At 40.1% G+C, this 22,118-nt stretch overlaps 1 long non-coding RNA gene across 1 annotated transcript in view; it reads left to right on the plus strand.

Annotated features, from left to right (window-relative positions):
* Nucleotides 1–22,118, plus strand: part of LOC126297979 (uncharacterized) — a 109,404-nt gene that overhangs the window by 82,044 nt on the left and 5,242 nt on the right. Inside the window, exon 2 of the long non-coding RNA XR_007552588.1 lies at nt 20,920–21,164. This is a non-coding gene — a long non-coding RNA (uncharacterized LOC126297979). The remainder of the gene's footprint in view (nt 1–20,919; nt 21,165–22,118) is intronic.

A 22,118-nucleotide genomic window follows, 5' to 3' on the forward strand; every position in this document is an offset into this window, starting at 1 on the left:
GTATCCGAACGCTTTAAACATCAAAGCATGTATGAAAACATTACAGAAATCTTTTGACTTATGGTAGACAAACATGCTGTAATAGCACGCTATTTCTGAACCTAAAATTAATTAAAGAAGCGTAAAGCATTATTAAGTGATACAGGTTATTAAAACCTTTTTTTTTTAAATAACTGTCAGACTTTTGGAGTATTCTGTTTCACTAAGCGGCCTACATCTTTGGTGCAGGAATATATCAACAAGTGTTTTTTACAGCTTTGTCAACAATGTAAAGCAAATAATCTCCACAGAAAATTTTTTGGTTTAAATTCGTAATAATGCACAGAAAACCGGAGTGGAAAAGGACAATTAAATAAAAGTTTATGATACGTCAAATGAGGTTTAATTAAACGGGATGATGAACGTATTGTCCAAACGTTGGAAAAAACATACAATTTTATATTAATGATCTATGTTTCCAGTGTTTTAAAAATGATGCGCACATAATCCATAACAGTTTTGGCGTAACCACAAGTGCCCGAACGAAGATGCAGTGCGCAAGACCAGAGAAGTCGGTGAGGAAACGTCGGCCAATGGTGCGCGGAATTGGACCGCGCCGCGCCAGGAGAGATACCTGGAAGAAGTGAATATAAACGCCGCTCCTGCTGGCATCGGTCTCTCAGATCGGCCCAGTTTGCAACGTACATTAGTGCTACGCTGTCAGATTGTCATGAGCCGTATCAAGTGCTTACTTGGACTTAGTGTATAGGAAGAACTTTACTGTTTTCATGTCGCCTCTCGCTAGTGACATTTGCTGTAATAAAAGTTAAGTATTGTCAATTTGCTTTCTAGAAGTAAAACTACTAATTTTATTTGTTCGATTTGTTGTATAGAATTCCAAGAATGCAACATCCTTTAGGCACCCTATAAGCAACTAGTGGGCAAGATCCGACATAAACAGTACCATTATTTCCAATTTAAAGCTTATAACGTTTAAGTTTTCTCCTAAAACTTGGGGTTTGTGCCTTGTGGAAAAGTGTGTGTGTGTGTGGGGGGGAGGGGGGGGGGGGGGCGCACCAACTGCGCGGTGCCCGTAGCATGCGCTCCATGTTTCATATACCTCTGCCTATCGGTGGTGGAGAAGGCAAGCACACAGGCTTGAACTCGTCAGCAGCAGGGCTTGGTGATGGGGACGAACTGTTCAAGTCCTGCTGTGCATCACAGCATCGTCGCCATACAGCGTTCCGTTAGAGGCTTCTCACGTTTCTGTTCGAGTCCTCGGCATAACAGTCAGATACACTGACCGCTCAGCTCCCGAAGGAGTACCTTCGGGCAATATGTTTTAGAAGAGAAGTGAGAGGTGTGGGCTTTGCCGTAGGTTCGTGAGTAGTGGATTGAGGTGTGAGACTTGTTCGAAGTATTTTCACTGGAGGGAATGCCGTGGGGAAGACAGTGGTCATTCTGGTGAGATCTTCTCCTGGAACTGCAGGTTATGTAGCAAGAGCAAGAGTAAGTTGATAGAGGAGCAAGAGCGTAAGATCTGTGCCCTTCAGGTGCAGTTGAAAAACGCTCAGGAGGTGCTAGATAGGATGAGGAGGGAGAAGGGGGTTGGGGAATGGGAGCTGGCTGTTGGCAAGAGATCTGCTAGGAGAAGGAGATTTTCAGATAAATTTACTATTGGTGTTTGCAAAAGATATGACCAACTGTCAGAGTCTAGTGGAGAGGAATGCTGTAGATGTAGAAAGTATGCAGCAGACCTCAGCAGTTACGGTGGCTAGGACAGTTGAAAAGTCTAAGAGAAAGAAGAAGGTTCTGCTGTTAGGTAGTTCTTACGGTAGAGGTGTAGGCCAGCAGTTGCAGGAAGTGTTGGGGAGTGAGTACCAGGTCACCAGAATTGTGGAGCCTAATGCAGGATTGGCTCAGGTGACTGTTAACATAGGGGGGTTATGTAGGGATTTTACTAAAGAGGATCAGGTAGTGATTGTGGGTGGGGCTGGTAACAGTATTGATAGGGATGGGGAGTATGACACAGATGGTGACCTGGAAAAGATAGTCACTCAGACCGGCAACACGAATGTGCATTTCGTGGAACTGTTTCAGCGTCACGAACGGCTTCATCTTAATACAGCCGTCAAGCGTAATAACATGAGACTTGGGGGTGCGCTGATGACAGAAGGAATGAGTCACATTTCAGTGGTGTCGGTGGAGTCTATCAGCAGGACGGGTTTCACTAGACATGGCCTGCACCTCAACAGGTATGGAAACGGGAGGTTGGCAAAGCTTATAGGTGACAACATAGGTGGGGGTGGTGGGATCACTCATGGGAAAATTCCTGTACTAGTGGGTGTTAGAGCTGCACCTTTTTTAGATTGAAGTCAGCTGATAGGTATTCCTGCTTAAGGGAAGTCTCTCTAACAAAGAAACCACTTTCGACAAAGCTTAGGTGTCCGAGTAATGAGGGAATTAGTATATTTAATCAAAATGTACAAGGTATTAGAGATAAAGTTAGTGAACTGCTTATAGGTGTTGACTGTGAAATTATTGGTATATCTGAACACTTCTTAAATAAGGAGATAATTCAGAGGCTTCCTTTACCAGGATACAGGTTGGCTGGCAGCTTTTCTAGAAGCTCTTTGCGATGTGGGGGAGTAGTCATGTATATGAAAAACGGTATCCCATTTAAGTCAATTGATGTTTCAAAGTACTGCACTGAAAAGGTGTTTGAATATTGTGCAGGTGTGGTTAAATTTGGTGGAGTTAAACTTCTAACTGTTGTTATTTATAGATCCCCAGACTCCGATTTCACAACATTTTTGCTAAAACTAGAGGAGGTTCTTGGTTCACTTTATAGGAAATACAAAAAGTTAGTTATATGTGATGACTTCAGTATTAATTGTATAAGTGATTGTGCAAGGAAAAGGATGTTGGTAGACCTCCTTAATTCATGTAATCTTATGCAAACCGTATTCTTTCCAAAGAGAGCGCAAGGGAACAGTAGAACAACCATAGACATCATTTTTGTTCATTCCTCATTACTAGAAGGGCATTCTGTTAGCAAAAAAGTGAATGGCCTTTCAGATCATGATGCACAAGTTTTAACTCTAAAAGATTTTTGTGTTGCAACACATGTTAAATATAGTTATCAACTTTTTAGGAAAGCTGATCTAGTTGCTGTGTAGACCTTTGTATACCTTATCAAGGAACAAGAGTGGCAAGATGTTTATAGTGCTGATACAGTAGCGATAAATATAATGCTTTGAAAGTTGCTTTCCGTTAGAACGTTCAAAACAGGGTACTAGCACAAACAGGCAGCCTGGGTGGGTGACTAGAGGGATAAGAATATCCTGTAGAACAAAGTGGCAATTATTTAAAAACGTTAGAAACAGTCAAAATCTAAATGCAGCAGCCCATTACAAACAGTATTGTAAGGTGCTTAAAAAAGTTATTAGGAAGGCAAAAAGTATGTGATAAGTCTCAGGATAAAATTAAAACCATGCGGTCAGTTGTAAAGGACGTGGCTGGTCTGCAGAGACAGGTTGAGGATATAGAATCAGTAGCGATAAATATAATGCTTTCCACAAGACTTTTCTCGCGCTCTTTGAAAGTTGCTTTCCGTTAGAGCGTTCAAAACTGATAAGTCGCATATATGTACAGTATTTAATAATGACTTTTTGAATATAGCAGGTGAACTAAATACAAACCTAGTCCCAACAGGGAATCATATAGCGCTCGTAGAAAAAAGTGTTCCGAGACTGTTACCTGAAATGCCCCTCCATGATACTGACAAGAGGGAGATTGAGTTAATAATTAAATCACGAAAGACCAAGAACTCTCATGTATATGACGGGGTATCTAGCAGAATACTGTAGTATTGTTCTATGTATGTTAGCCCAGTACTTAGCCATATCTGTAACTCTTCCTTTAGGAGTGGTTGGTTTCCTAACCGATTAAAGTACTCGGTAGTGAAGCCACTTTATAAAAAGGGAGACAGGGATAATGTTGACAATTATAGACCTATTTCTATGTCATCGGTGTTTGCTAAAGTTATCAAGAAGGTTGTATATACAAGGTTACTGGAGCACTTAAATTCACATAATTTGCTTTCAAATGTACAGTTTGGGTTTTAGAAATGGTTTAAAAACGGAAAATGTTATATTCTGTTTTCTCTGTGAGGTTTTGAACGGATTAAATAGAAGGTTGCAAACGCTAGGTGTTTTCTTTGATTCAACGAAGGCTTTTGACTGTGTTGAGCACAAAATATTACTGCAGAAGTTGGACCATTATGGAGTAAGAGCAGTAGCTTACAATTAGTTCGCCTCTTACTTTAAGAACAGAAATCAGATGGTAATTCTCCGAAATATTGAGAGTGGTAGTGATGTTCTGTCGCAATGTGGCACTGTTAAGTGGGGCGTTGCCCAAGGGTCGGTGCTGGGGCCATTGCTGTTTCTTATTTATATAAATTATATGCCTTCTAGTATTACAGGTGATTCAAATATATTTTTGTTTGCTGATGACACCAGCTTGGTAGTGAAGGATCTTGTGTGTAATATTGAAACATTATCAAACAATGTAGTTCATGAAATAAGTTCGTGGCTTCTGGAAAATAATGTGATGCTAAATCACAGTAAGACTCAGTTTTTACAACTTCTAACTCACAATTCAACAAGAACTGATATTTTGATAAGGCAGAATGGGCATACTATAAGCGAGACGGATCAGTTCAAGTTCCTAGGCGTTCGGATAGATAGTAAGCTGTTGTGGAAAGCCTATGTTCAGGATCTTGTTCAGAAACTAAATGCTGCTTTATTTACCATTAGAACAGAATCTGAAATAAGTGACAGTTCAACACGAAAAATAGTCTACTTCGCGTATTTTCATACGCTTATGTCATATGGTATTACTTTTTGGGGTAATTCTTCTGATTCGAAAAGGGTATTTTTGGCTCAAAAACGGGCTGTTCGAGCTATATGTGGTGTAGGTTCGAGAACCTCTTGTCGACCCCTATTCAATAGTCTGGGAATTCTGGCATTGCCCTCAAAATATATTTTTTCTTTAATGTCGTTTGTTGTTATCAATATTAGCTTATTTCCAAGAGTTAGCAGCTTTCACTCAGTTAATACTAGGCAGAAATCAAATCTGCATGTGGAATGCACTTCCTTGACTCTTCTGCAGAAAGGAGTGCAGTATTATGCTGCATCCATTTTCAATAAGCTACCACAAGAACTCAAAAAGCTTAGCATTAGCCCAAACGCTTTTAAGTCTAAACTGAAGAGTTTCCTCATGGCTCGCTCCTTCTATTCTGTCGAGGAGCTCCTGGAAGAGCAGAAAAATTAAGCAAATTCCAGTGTTACATTGTTTATTTTCTTTATTTAAACTTACGAATTGTCGCCTGAATACGTTTCTTGTATTTCATTTTATCTGTTTCTACTATCGTGTTATAATTTCATGTATTGACTTGTTCCATGACCATGGAGACTTCTCCTTAATTTGGTGCCACGGAACAATAAATAAATAAAAAAAAGATGCGCAGCACTGATTAATATGAATGGGGCCCCATTGACGGATGAAGGGACGATTAATATTAACATCCCATAGATGACAACATCAGTAGAGACAGAGCACAAACGCGTGTTAGTTACGAATAGGCAATGAAGTCAGCTGTGACCTTCTCAGAGGAACCATTCCAATATCTGCGTTAAGCGATTTAGTGCATCTCGAAGGCCGGGAGGAGATTTTAACCACCTCCCTCCCGAATGTGAATCTAGCGTGCTAAGTCGTTGAGCGGGGTAAGTCAGATGCCAGCAGTCATTGACAGAATAGTTATTATCCAACATCTGATGTAGGTATTCATGTGAGAGCATCAAACAGGCTAGTTTAGTTGTTTTGGTACAATGAATATAATTGTAAAATGACTGGACAGTCAAAAAATTGTGCTGTAAATCTGTATCCCACACTTTTTTGTGAACATTCAGTCTCTGTCCATATGCTGACTGAAGGTAAATTTCCGTTTGTCCTACCCACAATAATTGCAGCAGACACTTAATAAAGAAGCAGCACAGGTGAGACACATCGCGCTAATCATAGTGAGTAAACGACTTAATAAACCGACTGTGAGCCGAGTGCTACGTGTCCCGACAGTCCAACTAGGAGATAACTGTTTATGCTACGTGCAGTGAGAAGAACAGCGATGCAAAAGTTTGCTGGGGAAGTGCTCTCGACAATCTGCCTGTCATCAAATGCATGCTCATCCCACTCTCACCCATTCTGTGTATTAGAGACCATTACAAGATTTAAAATCACAGAGACATAACACGGCTAGCTTTTCAGACTGGCAGCTACATTCGTTCGATAAGATATACACATCCTTACATAAACACTTACTAGGTTCGTGACACGTATGTGGCACTTTCACATTGGTTTCTGTTTTTCCCTTGTAACATTACAACTCTTTAAGTGTTTCGAACTGTCAGAATGTCAGTGGTTTTGTGATGTTGAGATGAGGTAGCATCGTGATTGATTTTACATTGTCAAATCGTTGTCGCCAGCAAAGCTGATGCGGCAGCAACGACAGTCGCAAATGTACTGTGGTTATTTAGAGTACTTATGTATAGTCTCAAGGCAGTACACGGAACTCATGGGTAAACGTAGCGTCCTAAAAACAAGAATAAATTTAAGGGCTAGTAAATCTGATTTTCTCGCACACAGATTGGTACTGGCTGAGTGCACCTGCATGCCAGCAAGGAGCGCTATCACGCAGTCACCATCTTTCAGAACTTTTTGTGCCACTATATTCATGGTGAACCAGAAATCCACCAAAAACTTCAGAGGTCGTTGACGTATACCTTCTGAGTATTTTGGTATAAGGGACACACGGCTTGGGGCGGCTCGTTGCAGAGTAACAATACGATTACGATTTATTCGGTTTGATACCGCACTCACCCTTGTTTCTGTGAAAATACATTCGCAACAGTGAAGGCGCATATAATACGCAGTAACCAAAACGAACAACACTCAGCACAGAGAAATGCAACAACCCTCAGACGAAACACATACTTTTACCACAGTGTGTTCAGTCTCTTCTGTCAGTGTACAGCAGGGCCTCTCACAAATTGAAAATCGCGCACGTGCAAAGCGAGGCACAGATAGTGTTTGCACGGTGCATCGATCCAACTCGGCTCAGTTCGCCTCAACTCGGCTTGCATGGTGCAGCCGCTGTCGTGTGCTGCCGAGTGCGTTGATAAACGGGTTATTCAATACTGAAATAGATCAACGCAAGACCGTTATTAGGATAATGGAACAACCTGCTCCGAAAAACAAAAATTTCCGAAGTCCATTTAAACCGGAGTGGGAAATTTACTTTTTTGTTAGTTGTGACGACGAAGCCAAATGTCTAATCTGCGGTGCAGTAACTACGTGTGTATGAAAATCTTCTGCTGAAAGACACTATAGCAAATTGCACTGACAAAGGTATAATGAAATCATAGGGAACGTCAGAGAGGAAGAATTAAGGAAATTGCAATTTTTTCAGAGGAGAATTCTCTATCCATAAGTGAGGCTTGTACCAGTACTTTAACATGTTTATTTTGGTTAAAGGTCCTGCTAAGCGAACTGAAGTTTGTTTACATTCTTCTCAAATGTATAATCATTTCCGTTTTCGCTTGTGTTATTCCTAACACAATCCTTTTTTCTCTAGTTTAGGGATGATGAAGAGTGCTGCGAAAGGACTCTTGGAGATAGTTATAAGCATGCACGTCCAAAGGAACACTGCATCATAATTCGTTATAACACAAGCACTGCAATATCGTATTTATCTGCTGATACCAGGCAATCGACTTTCAAGTAAAATGTCTCGCCTGTATGGGGATATAAATAATGGATGTACGGGTATCTGTTGTAGACAAATGGTTGACGACATATGGAAGTTTGGGTCTGGCCCTGGGTCGTGCTCGGATAGCCTAATGGTAAGACGACATCTCGCGATAAGCGGGAAATCCTTCGAGTCCCAAAACGGCACGAGTTTTCACTGTCGCCATTCTTTTGTCCGCGTTCGCGACTGCGAATACATTTCACGTAATACTTGATGTGTTTCTAAAGCCCTTTTAGATAGCAACTGAAACTGTGCCTCAAGATTTACGTTTCGAACTAATCTATTTGTAAAACGATGATCACTGTGGCTGAGCCGCTCTAGGCGCGACAGTCCGGAACCCCGCGACCGCTACGGTCGCAGGTTCGAATCCTGCCTCGAGCATGGATGTGTGTGATGTCCTTAGGTTAGTTAGGTTTAAGTAGTTCTAAGTTCTAGGGGACTGATGACCTCAGAAGTTAAGTCCCATTGTGCTCAGAGCCATTTGAACCATTTTGAACGATGATCACCGAAAGAATTTATTTTACTGTACCAAAGGTTTGTTCGAATTCTACCAGAATTTGTCGGAGGAAGAATTTCCTAAGCTGCACAGATTAGCAGCGAAGATTATTTCTGTGTTTCGTTACACATGACTATGTGAAAGCTTTTTCTTTGTTTTCTCTTGTATAGCTATATTGCGTGTAAGTATTTCTGAGCGTGATTGGAAAGATATTCCAAGAATTGTTGTCAGCCGATACCTTTTTCCAGATTTTAGTAACATAATTACAAATAAGAAAAAGGAGAAAACAGAAGAGATGATTTTCTGTTGAAGCCAGTTTTAAAGTTGTTATTATTATTATTAAAATATCTTTTGCTCCTGCCATCTTGTCCCACGAAACTAAGCTCGCCGTCCACTGCACGTAAGCCGGCCGGGATGGCCGAGCGGTTCTAGGCGCTACAGTCTGGAACCGCACGACCGATACGGTCGCAGGTTCGAATCCTGCCTCGGGTATAGATGTGTGTGCTGTCCTTAGGTTAGTTAAGTTTTGAACTAAGTACATGTCAAAACCTTATTATTCATCGCAGTAAACCTCGTTTCGTCATCCTTGCTGTCTCCTGCACTTTACCTTGTTGCTAGGTTAAACACTGATTTGTTAGTTTTACTGTAATTACCTGTTTCTTGGCGTTTTTGAGGATGATGTAAACAGTAGCTAGAAAGCTTGAATTAGATCAGTAGATGTTGAAAGGGACTCAGTGAATGTCTTCGTAGGTTTTAATTTCGTACTTAAATTAAATAATTTCTGTGTGGAGAAAAATAATGTTATTTATGTTATCACAGTGATTCCCGGTTCTAAGAAGGTAACATACATGCTATGTTGACTGACTGTTATTATCATACTTCTATTTATAGCATATATGGTATTGTGTTTGGCATGTAGGTGCTAAATAATATACCTCTGTCTGGTTTGTTGATGTTTCTCAGAACAAAACAGAAAGATCTATGAACATTTTAGAGGAAATAATTTAATGCATACATTTAGCTAAACAATCACATAACAGTCTAAATGAACAAACCAAACCTTACACAAAATAATTACATTTTGAGAACTTCAGGAAGATTTTTCCCGCTAGACAGAACGAACCACAGATCGTCTCTTAGTTTAAAATTTATTTTCATAGGTACAGTGATTTGGAATATATAGTCTGGCAGCATAGGTGACATAAAAAAGGTCATAGATATTAATTTAAGAATATATTCATCAGAGGCTACGAAGTCGGAAAGCTACCAACGACTGGGAGAACTGACCACATTCCTCATGCATAACGCATCCAAATGACGCAGTCATGTTGCGGTTCGTATGACTTATTGGCGGTAGCGGTAATTGCGCTTCCTACTTGTGCAGCAGGGAGTAATGTGAGCGCTTCCACAGCCGTGCACACTCCACAGCTTGGAGAGCAGCCCAGCCGCAGTACATTGTCTGCCTCAGAAGTGTCGTTTACGGTAGTAGAGGATAAAGAACTGGTCGAAACAGTATCGAAAATTCTTTGTATTTTTTGAAGTACCAAGTCCAGTATATAAAGAACAAAATCTGAAGTACAATGCTTGGAAGGTAATTACGGAAATCGACCAGACGTCAAGTAAGAAAATTTTATACAGCTTATTAACTATGCGCAGTGTAGTTACACCAGGTTTTGTAAAACTAGTAATAAATATTCAGTTGAGATAACGATCACCACAATAAAATAAGGGAAATCAGACCTCTTACGGAAAGATATAAGTGTTCATTCTTTCCGCGTGCTGTACGAGATTGGAACAATAGAAAATTGTGAAGATGGTTCGATGAACCCCCTGCCAGGCACTTAAATTTGATTTGCAGAGTATCCATGTAGATGTAGATGTAGATGTAGATGTAGATCAAGTAATCAGATTACTTTGCTAGGATACTTACTCTAAGCATCTGTTAAAATTGTTCATAACTGAGTCTCGCACAGAGAAACCTTCGTCATTGGGTACGCTACCACGTTTAGCAAGTGATATAAGAGTTTTAGATGGTAGCGACTCAGTTTAATATATTTCACAATGTTTGTTGTTACTGTACAGGAAAGCCTCCCTAAGTACATTCTACATAAAACAAGGTACAATGATTAAAGAAACTATCTTGTCAGGCCTTATGGCAAACTATATATAAGTAATGCGAAATACCTGACTTAATGAAGAAAAGGTAGTTTTAGAAACTCTACGAGCGCGACGTAGGCGCTAGTAGAAAGAGCTCTCTGATCGTCCAGACATATGGGACAAATGTTTATCATGTTTGGGACTTAACTTCTTTGGTCATCAGTCCCCTAGAACGCAGAACTTCTTAAACCTAACTAACCTAAGTACATCACACACATCCACGCGCGAGTCAGTATTCAACCTTCGACCGTAGCGGTCGCGCGGTTCCAGACTGTAGCGCCTAGAACCGCATGGCCACTGCGGCCGGCCATGTTTGTGTTATATCGAAGTATCTCATCCTCTACAAGAACACATGGCAAAAAATGTCAGAATTAGGGACGTATGACATTAATGAAGATGAATACATTGTTATTTTGACAATAGCAAGCAACATAACCGAGAATAAATCTTTGTAATTGAAGAGCCACCTTGAGCAGGAACAGATTTCACACATACTTTCCATCGATAGCTCTGACACACTTTCGGATTTTGCATTCAAACTTGTCAGACTTGTTTTCAAATTATGGGACGTAGACGCAGCAGAAACAGAGGCACTAATTTCTTACGAAGTATTGACCGCACTCTTTGTACGATTCTTTTGATGTAACTGTAATATGTTCTAAATGCAAAGGCCGATAATTTAAATGACTGGTTTGATGTCATCACCTTAAAGAAAGAACGCACTTGAAATTCTGAAAAAAGAAGCTAGTTGCGCTTGTGGTATGAAAGTTATGCATTTAATGACTGCACAGCCTGTGCTAGATTAAGAACAGATGGTTTCTATTGAACGTAGCATAATGGTTCGCTACTTACATACAGTGTCTCATCCCAGAAGAAGATTACAGGAGAAGATGAGGAAATATCAAAGACACCTATTAAAAGCGATTAAACAGAGGACAATAACCGTGTCTTCTACTTCAAGTCAATGTAAGAAATGGCCGCTGACAGACATGTTTACAGTTATTGGAATATTAGACCATAAGCTACAGTATAGATGAAAATGAAGTCACAGAAGATGGTTTTCGATTTGCAATTGCATTACACACTTCTCCTGTATTTAAAACTTCCATTTTCACGCCAGCAGTTAATACTAACACGTCTTCATCGTTGTTTGTGAATATTACCTATGATAATACAATCAAAGCTAATTGCTTATATAGACCCAAAAGAGCAACAGATTTCAGTTCTTTCTGAAATTCCAGCTTGCAATACCGAAACAAATATTAAACAAATAACTGTAGCATACAGTTATAAAGCACTCTGATTTTACTTACCTTTGAGTTATGGTTAATTTTTCGCCAGGTGTTACTGGACGGAGATATCTATTACATGAGGCCTTCCTGAGACTTTCTTTTATCAGATCAAGGACATAATTAAAAGGGGCTATATTTAGCCCAAAGAACTCACTGATTTCCCTGTCAGTTTTCTATAAATGACTGTTACCAAATATAGTAAAGAAGCCATCGTGAAGCTTCGTTCTAACGATGGGATGTATTTCAGCGCTTCCATCATGTAACGTTCAGAGTAGAATACCTTGTTCTTAATTTTTTTTTTTTTTTTTAGCAGTAAGTACAACAAATTCTCATTCTGAGAAAGAAGACCGTATTACCAACAACTGCCTACGATTGAAACTGCATACCATTTCGCCTGGTGGAAACAGGCAAAGCGCAATGTGTCAGCGCCCTTAGAAGAAATGCATTTACGTCGGAACTGAGACATTTGTCCATACGATTCCAAAGTGTGTCAGTGTACTAGTTACATTTTATCTTCAGTGAAGTATGTCGCAAAACGCAACAGACATACAGTAGCCAGGACTAACAAGTGGCAATGTGATATTCGTAAACAAATACTGAGATGATTTTATAACTATGATTGTTAATTATAAGGTACTTATAATGTTACAGTGCAAATACATTATACTAATTTATCTAAAAATGAGGTATTTTACAGATTCATTTTCTCCAAAAGAGCTGAGAATTGCTGCATTTTCTAAGCACATGGGACCAAAAACAGCGATTTCTCTTTTTTCATACAAAAAGTGGAAAATTAACTGAAAAGTAACTCCAGGCAATGGCGTAGCTTTATAAGTAGACAAATACAAATTGTTGCTATGTTTAACGTAGTTATTGATTGCGAAAGGCCTGTTTTGGCTACAATGCCATTTTCTAGCTGCCTGGGAATAATACATGATTTCGTTAACGTTTGTTTCTATTCTTAGTTTGATTATTGAGATTAGATAGTAGTACTTATGCCTAGCTGTTTTTACGTCCATAATACATCGACCTCCATCGAGCTACGGTCCCTCAAGAATACAAACTGATGTAGCTTTGTTTAAAATACGTACAGGCGTAGGAATTTAGTAAGTATTACTTCGTTTTTACTGCCTTAAGTGTACTGCAAATTAAGATTTTTTTTAACAAGATGTGTTTTGCGTTATTGATAAGGTATCGTTATTGGTGACTCTGTAACCATTTTACATATCTAATACATTTTTTCATTTTGATTGCCGTAGAATTAGAAACAGATTTGATTACAAATGTGAAGCCTTGTACACGTTACTTATGGTGTTTATTGCCTCTTTTTACGTGTTTTGACGCCAACTCGTTTTTCCTTACGTCCCTAGCAGAGGTTTCAGTCGAGAAAACTTCATTTCACTTTTTCTACTCGCTTTTTTCGACTTCTAACAGCTCACTTTCATTTTGACTGAATTTGGTTTTTAAATGTACTTCGCTCTAATTCCGTAAAGATTTGTATTAAAAGATGGCTGTGCACAAGTTTTGCTATAGCTACACTTGTTTGGTACTCAGTGATGTGCCATTGTATGTTCGTTTATTTTACCTGTATAATTGTACAACTGTAAATATATAAATGAAGTGGATGTAAAAACCGTATCACTACTGGTGATGCCTTACCAACAAAGTGAAATGCATCTGATGAAAAACGTTCTTAATTTGCAAACAGGAAAAAACAAATGATATTCGTTATTTAATAGCCGCTGCAAACAAACAAATTTTAGCAATGATATCAAAAAATGGTTCAAATGGCTCTGAGCACTATGGGACTTAACTGCTGAGGTCATCAGTCCCCTAGAACTTAGAACTACTTAAACCTAACTAACCTAAAGACATCACACACATCCATGCCCGAGGCAGGATTCGAACCTGCGACCGTAGCGGTCGCGCGGTTTCAAACTGTAGCGCCTAGAACCGCTCGGCCACTCAGGCCGACAGCAAGGATATCAGAAGATTATTTTTCTTTATGTACTCCCAGCTGCAGGCCACAGTCACTTCGTTGAAATCGCTCGTTAAAACGTCCACCATGAACGTCAGAAAGTCAGAATCGTCATTGAAACAGTACCTTTTGGCAGAGGATTACTCGCGATCGTTCAACTGCGCTTGGTCCTCAGAGCCTGGTCACATAATTAAATTTTTGGTTACTTAAACTACCGTACATAAATATTTACTTGTTTGTACAGAAATCAAGTTTCGTAAAACTTGCACATCCTCCCCAGTCTTCCTTTAATATAACACATAACCTGTAACACTTCAGTATCAACAACATTGGCAATTTATGCTAGATGATGTGCAGTCTTCTGATGACTGTCGTCATAGGAGCTCCGCACTTCCTAATCGCGAGTTTTCTGTCGTCAAGAAAGCCGTGAGAAGCCTCTTGTGTCCTTCTGCTGAAATATGGTCGCCGAAACCCAAAACCTATGCAACATAAAAGTTTCAGTAGACACTTATCTGAGTGCTGGATCCTCAAGTGCGCACATGTTTTCGGAGGCAGCTACAGGTTAAACCATTTTCCAGAATGGCTCTAACGATACACCGTCCTGAAAGGACTTTGGAATGTGCGTAGTATCTGACATTAACGGTTTGTCCATCCATAAGCTTTATTTTAAAACTAATATTGGAATAAATCCCAGTAATTATATATCAATTTCCTTATATCTGAAAAACTGAAACAGTGTTAATCCTATCCCCGTACACAAAGAACTGTTCTCGAAGTGACGCTGAAACCGTAATTTTCCTTCTTCTTCCCTTTACGAAATGACCGTAAAAGTTATAAGTTCCTAGCAAAATGATGTGCCAATAGAATACAAGGATACTTCCACTGGTAACCACCAGCAACAGCAGAGACTAAAATCCAGCTAATATCGTACAGTATCGTGAATAAACTTTTATGATACAAAATTTTAACTTCAGGCCACTCCAATACTAAGATAGTTTGCAAGAAAGTAGTGTAAACAGTACAAGATGTTTAAAAAAAGTATTCCGTATTGACCTATAGAATGTGGTAAACAAATGAGGACACATTACCCTGTTATCTTCCATGGATACAGCATGCAGTAAACATCTATTAGTGTTGTTTTTGTGAACCGTATACACAGTTATGAGTAAGTACAGAGCATTCATTAGTTATAATGCAAAGAGTTTGTGTTTTGATAATTTTGTGTTACGCCTTTACATTTTTGTTTTATCTTTACACTTACCAACATAATGAAAGCCTATTATTTCACACAGGATACGGCAGGCGTGATCTATAGCTATGGCTCACATGTACAGGTCTTATGTAATAGCAAGAAGATTACATTAAAGCTCTGCTATTTCACAGTAACAGAATAATGTGTTCTCATTTGTATATTCACTTGTTTACGGCACTGTATAGGTCGTTCGTAATAGCAGATAGCTCGCAGTATAAGACATGCCCTCCCATGAACCATGGACCTTGTCGTTGGTGGGGAGGCTTGCGTTCCTCAGCAATACAGATAGCAGTACCGTAGGTGCAACCACAACGGAGGGGTATCTTTTGAGAGGCCAGGCAAACGTGTGGTTCCTGAAGACGGGTAGCAGCCTTTTCACTAGTTGCAGGGGCAACAGTCTCGATGATTGACTGAACTGGCTTTGTAACGCTAACCAAAACGGCCCTCCTGTGCTGGTACTGCGAACGGCTGAAAGCAAGGGGAAACTACAGCCGTAATATTTCCCGAGGGCATGCGGCTTTACTGTATGGTTAAATGATGACGGCGTCCTGTTGGGTAAAACATTCTGGAGGTAAAGTAGTCCCCCATTCGGATCTCCGGGCGGGGACTACTCAGGAGGACGTTGTTATCAGGAGAAAGAAAACTAGCATTCTACGGGTCCGAGCATGGAATGTCAGATCCCTTAATCGGGCAGGTAGGTTAGAAAATTTTAAAAGGGAAATGGATAGCTTAAAGTTAGATACAGTGGGAATTAGTGAAGTTCGGTGGCAGGAGGAACAAGACGTCTGGTCAGGTGAATACAGCGTTATAAAAACAAACTCAAATAGAGGTAGTGCAGGAGTAGGTTTAATAATGAATCAAAAAATAGGAATGCGGGTAAGCTACTATAAACAGTATAGTGAACACATTATTGTGGCCGAGATAGATACCAAGCCCACTCCTACCATAGTAGTACAAGTTTATATGCCGACTAGCTCGGCAGATAACGAAGGGATTGATGAAATGTATGATGAGATAAAATAAATTATTCAGATAGTGAAGGGAGACGAAAATTTAATAGTCATAGGTGACTGGAATTCGATAGTAGGAAGAGGAAGAGGAGGAAACGTAGTAGGTGAATATGGAATGGGTTTAAGGAATGAAAGACGAAGCTGCCTGGTAGAATTTTACACAGAGCATAACTTAATCATAGCGAACAAATAGTTCAAATGGCTCTGAGCACAATGCGACTTAACGTCTGAGGTCAAATGATATTCGTTATTTAATAGCCGCTGCAAACAAACGAATTTTAGCAAGGATATCAAAAAATGGTTCAAATGGCTCTGAGCACTATGGGACTTAACTGCTGAGGTCATCAGTCCCCTAGAACTTAGAACTACTTGAACCTAACTAACCTAAGGACATCACACACATCCATGGCCGAGGCAGGAGTCGAACCTGCGACCGTAGCAGTCTCGCGGTTCCGGAAAGAAGCGCCTAGAACCACACGGCCACCGCGGCCGGCCATAGCTAACACTTGGTTCAAGAATCATGAAAGAAGGTTGTAAACATGGAAGAAGCCTGAACATACTGGAAGGTTTCAGATAGATTATATAATGGTTACAGAGAGATTTAGGAACCAGGTTTTAAATCGTAAGACATTTCCAGGGGCAGATAAGGACACTGTCCACAATCTGTTGGTTATGAACAGTAGATTAAAACTGAAGAAACTGCAAAAAAGTGGAAATTTAAGGAGATGGGACCTGGATAAACTGACAGAACCATAGGTGGTACAGAGTTTCAGAGAGACCATAAGGGAACGACTGACAAGAATGGGGGAAAGAAATACAGTAGAAGAAGAATGGGTGGCTTTGAGAGACGAAATAGTGAAGGCAGCAGAGGATCAAGTAGGTAAAAAGACGAGGCTAGTAGAAATCCTTGGGTAACATAAGATATATTGAATTTAATTGATGAAAGGAAAAAAAATAAAAATGCAGTAAATGAAGCAGGCAAAAAGGAATACAAAAGTCTCAAAAATGAGATCGACAGGAAGTGCAAAATGGCTAAGCAGGGATGGCTAGAGGACAAATGTAAGGATGTAGAAGCGTATATCACTAGGGGTAAGATAGATACTGTCTACAGGAAAATTAAAGAACCTTTGGAGAAAAGAGAACCACTTGTATGAATATCAAGGGCTCAGATGGAAACCCAGTTCTAAGCAAAGAAGGGAAAGCAGAAAGGTGGAAGTAGTATATACAGGGTCTATACAAGGGCGATGTTCTTGAGGACAAATGGAAGAGAATGTAGATGAAGATGAAATGGGAGATATGATACTGCGTGAAGAGTTTGACAGAGCACTGGAAGGCCTAAGTCGAAACAAGGTCCCGGGAGTAGACAACATTCCATTAGAACGACTGATAGCCTTGGGAGAGCCAGCCCTGACCATCTCGAGAGCAATATGTCTGAGACAGGCGAAATACCCTCAGACTTCAAGAAGAATATAATAATTCCAATCCCAAAGAAAGCAGGTGTTGACAGATTTGAAAATTACCGAACTATCAGTTTAATAAGACACGGCTGCAAAATACTAACACTAATTCTTTACAGCCGAATGGAAAAACTGGTAGAAGCCGACCTCGGGGAAGATCAGTTTGGATTTCGTAGAAATGTTGGAACACGTGAGGCAATGCTGACCCTACGACTTATCTTAGAAAATAGATTAAGGAAAAGCAAACCTACGTTTCTAGCATTTGTAGATTTAGAGAAAGCTTTTGACAATGTCGACTGGAATACACTCTTTCAAATTCTGAATTTGGCGGCGGTAAAAGACAGGGAGCGAAAGGCTATTTACAATCTGTGCAGAAACGAAATGGCAGTTATGAGAGTCGAGGTGCATGAAAGGGAAGCAGTGGTTGGAAAGGGAGTGAGACAGGGTTGTAGCCTCTCCTCGATGTTATTCAATCTGTATAATGAACAAGCAGTAAAGGAAACAAAAGAAAAATTAGGAGTAGGAATTAAAATCCAAAGAGAAGACATGAAAACTTTGAGATTCGCCGATGACATTATTATTCTGTCAGAGACAGCAAAGGACCTGGAAGAGCAGCTGAATGGAATGGATAGTGTCTTGAAAGGAGGATACAAGATGAACATCAACAAAAGCAAAACGAGGATAATGGAAAGTAGTCGAATAAGTCGGGTGATGCTGAGGGTATTAGATTAGCAAATGAGGCGCTTAAAGTAGTAAATGACTTTTGCTGTTTGGAGAGCAAAATAACTGATGATGGTCGAAGTAGAGAGGATATAAAATGTAGCCTGTTAATGGCAAGGAAAGCATTTCTGAAGAAGAGAAACTTGTTAACATCGAGTATAGATTTAAGTGTCAGGAAGTCGTTTCTGAAAGTATTTGTATGCAGTGTAGCCATGTATGGAAGTGAAACGTGGACGATAAATAGTTTAGACAAGAAGAGAATAGATGCTTTCGAAATGTGGTTCTACAGAATAATGCTGAAGATTAGATGGGTAGATCACATAACTAATGAGGAGGTATTGAATAGAATTGGGGAGAAGAAAAATTTGTGGCACAACTTGACTAGATGAAGGGACCGGTTGGTAGGACATATTCTGAGGCATCAAGGGCTCACCAATTTAGTATTGGAGGGCAGCGTGGAGTTTAAAAATCGTAGAGGGAGACCAAGGGATGAATACACTAAACAGATTCTGAAGGATGTAGGTTGCAATAGGTACTGGGAGATAATGAAGCTTGCACAGGATAGAGTAGCATGGAGAGATGCATCAAACCAGTCTCTGGATTGAAGACCACAACAACAACAACATAAGAGATGTGTTTCACATTAGGGAAGATGAATAAGTGCTCATAGCTCTTGAGGTATGCATTTTACAGGCCAAGTTTACCGGACTTTTGTTTCTTATTTTGGTCCAAACTGCCCCCTCTCAAAATATGAAATACTTTTTTCTAGCTCCCTGCATAAATGCAACGTTAAAATTATCACACTTAATTAATAAGCATTTGGTAGTTAACTGTTAATCATCTCTTCTTGAGTGAATTGTAGTCTTAGCCCACATGCAATCTCTTGGCTAGTTTGTCCGAGAATAGTTCTACTGAAACGGAGAGGGACATGGAGAAAGGATCAGTAGTATGCGCTAAGAGATATCCAGAGCACCAATATTTTAGAAAGGCATGAAGAATACAGTGCGTATGAAACATCTCCCATCCAGTAGCATCTATCCTAAGTATGGGAAGCACTGAAATGACGAATGTTAGACACATGTCGTATGTGAGCATTTATGACTACCTCTGGTCGTCTTAAGTTTCTACTACTTGTGCCGAGCTCAAACATGTCACACTAACAAAAATTCGCCGGGACTAAAGATTGTCCTAGTCTTCTACTATTTTAGATGGGAATATGTTTCTAAATCCGTTAAGAGAGAGATTTCCTGCGTGCTTTGGCGGATTGTTCTTCCCAGTTTAGATGTACATCCAAGTATATGGCGATATCTTTTAATGCTCCTTGCCAGTGTGACTGGAGATCATTAAGGTAGATGAGCAGAACTGTTTCATGAGAATTGTCACTCATCAACGTTCGGTATAATATGAGAACGACCTGTGACTTCACCGATCACGGTTTAGTATCCACTGTGAAAATGAATAAAGATCGCCATTCACACCTGATGCAGGAGTATCATGTTGATAGATCTGGCGTTTAGACTCAACTAGATGTCGTTGGCGTATAAATGATAATTAGAAGAATGTGACACTGATAAAATATCGGTGATATCCAACAAGAAAGGCAGCGAACAGGACTGAGGGCTCACGGACTCCTGCGAATACTTATCCCCACGTATGGCGACGAGAGGGTGGAATCTTGGCGCTACCTCGCCACCCTAATTTTGTTGTCTGCGGTTTCCTTCTCCTCGAACATGGTATCAGCAGCACCATCTTGTTCTGTACAACAGTGCAATTTCATACAGTGGTTAAGACACTGAATTTGTTTCCGGTAAGAGCGGGTCTCAGAGCTCCATGCAGCTTTTCTCACCTGGTACCACTTCAGGTAAATGTTAGGTTTGTGCCTTCAACACGGCGATGACCAACTTACGTTTTCCTAACCTGATCAACTGGGTTTTTGCTTTATCTGTAACGACCTAGACGTTGATGGGACGCTTAATTCTCTTTTTCCTCATTACATTATAGAAGACATCGCTGCTATTTCTAATGGCGCTTTCGTTTTACTCTCCACATTGTACGATGTACATTGTACGCATGTAAGTTCTATTGGGAGTTGACGGCTCTTAATCTTAAGTTTGCATGACTTCGTCGAGTCTCTGGTTATTTCAAGGCCGGATTTTGTGGGCACGTATGGCATATGGTAGATTATGACAAACAGCCACAAATATAATGTCATTTCCGACAGTACTTGATTTCCCGATGTAAACACACTGTAAGAATTTTGCTCTCCTTCTCTTGCTGAGAATTCTATTTGAATTTGCAGCTCATTGGTAGCCTCGAATGTTGAGTGATTAGACGGGATTTAGAAGAAGTTCTGGTTTTACAGTTCCACGGTCCATTGGTCTAGCCCTTTTCTCCTATTAAAGTTACCAGTGTACATTTTTTAGAAACCCTTATTTACGATTGTCGCTTTTAATGTACACATTTTGATGAACTATTTCAAATCAGTTAAATTTTAATCACTATTTGCTAGTGTACCTTATTCCACAGGTGAATATTAACTGTTCTTGTCAAAAGAGTCTAGTACCTAGCGAGTAGGAAGCAGGATAAAATATCCGTGTGTGATGGTCTGTCGTGGAGTTGTTTGTGATTTTTAACGCTTTCTTTTAAAGTGAAAAACCTCAATTTTCTTCTTAATCCTCATTATTGACTTTGATTATCAATTTAACTTCCAGGTAAGGAAATGGCAGAAGATTATGTTTTAACGTCCAGGGGAGGAAGAGAAGGAAAACAAGTTTGATAAATCGGGAGAGCAAATTCGCCATACCCGTTCAAAGGGATCATCCAGGCATTCATCTAAAGCAACATAGGGAAACCACGGAAAACATAAATCTGTATGGCTAGACTGGGATTGGAAGCGCCGTCATCCAGATGCCAATACATTGTCTTAAACACTACGCCATCTCACTCGATTTTCGAGGTAAGAGTAGGTTCAAAACGTTATATGTACCTTGAAATCAACGTTAGTATTACGTGTAATTACATGCTTTAGTGTCACACTTTGCAAAGAGCGAGATATTGAAAATTATAGAGTAAAGCATAGGCATAGGTAAGACGTTGGATATATAAGGGGCGATCAAAAAGTTTCCGTTGGAGGGAGCTGGTACAGCGTATATGCAACGCAGCGCGAGACACTGATGCTGGTGTATAAGCACCGACATGTAGACAAGGGATTTGTATGGCATTCGTGTCTTTCCGATGTGCGCGCGGTAAATGCAGAAACGTTAACTACGTCGCCGTTATCATGAATTGAGTAAAAACATGAGCAGCATGCTGTTATTCTTTTCTTGGCTGTTGAAAGACAAACACCGGTAGACATCTATCGGAGACTGAAGAATGTGTGTACAGTTAAGGCGAAACGTCCGGGAAAACTGCGACAACGGGTGCTGCTCCTTCATGATAATGCACGTCCCATATCCCAAATACCGCAACGCGGAAGTTACATCAACTCAAGTGGGAGACATTCGAGCATCCACTCCATAGTCCTGACCTCTTCCTATGCGATTATTATGCCTTCGGTCCCTTAGAAAAGGCCGTGAAGGGTCGAAGATTACTGTCAGATGAGAATGTGCCGCAGGCAGCAACTTTTTCACGCAGCAGGACACTGTCTTTTACCAAACTGGTATCTTAAACATGGTGCGTCGCGGGGATGATTGCCCCAATGCTCGCGGCGATTATACTTGATTGGTATACCGGTTCTGGACTGTGCCGCCTTCGAACGGAAATGTTTTGATCCTCCCTTATATGAGGTATTGTACTGCAGTTATAGAAGGATGATAGATATTTGAAATGCGAGGAGAGCTGCTGAGTTCACTAGTGACTAAAGAAGCGACGAAAACAAAAAAACAGCTGTGAAAATCATGTCACTTATCCG

This window comes from Schistocerca gregaria, chromosome X, assembly GCF_023897955.1.
Source record: "Schistocerca gregaria isolate iqSchGreg1 chromosome X, iqSchGreg1.2, whole genome shotgun sequence".
Lineage (NCBI taxonomy): Eukaryota > Metazoa > Arthropoda > Insecta > Orthoptera > Acrididae > Schistocerca > Schistocerca gregaria.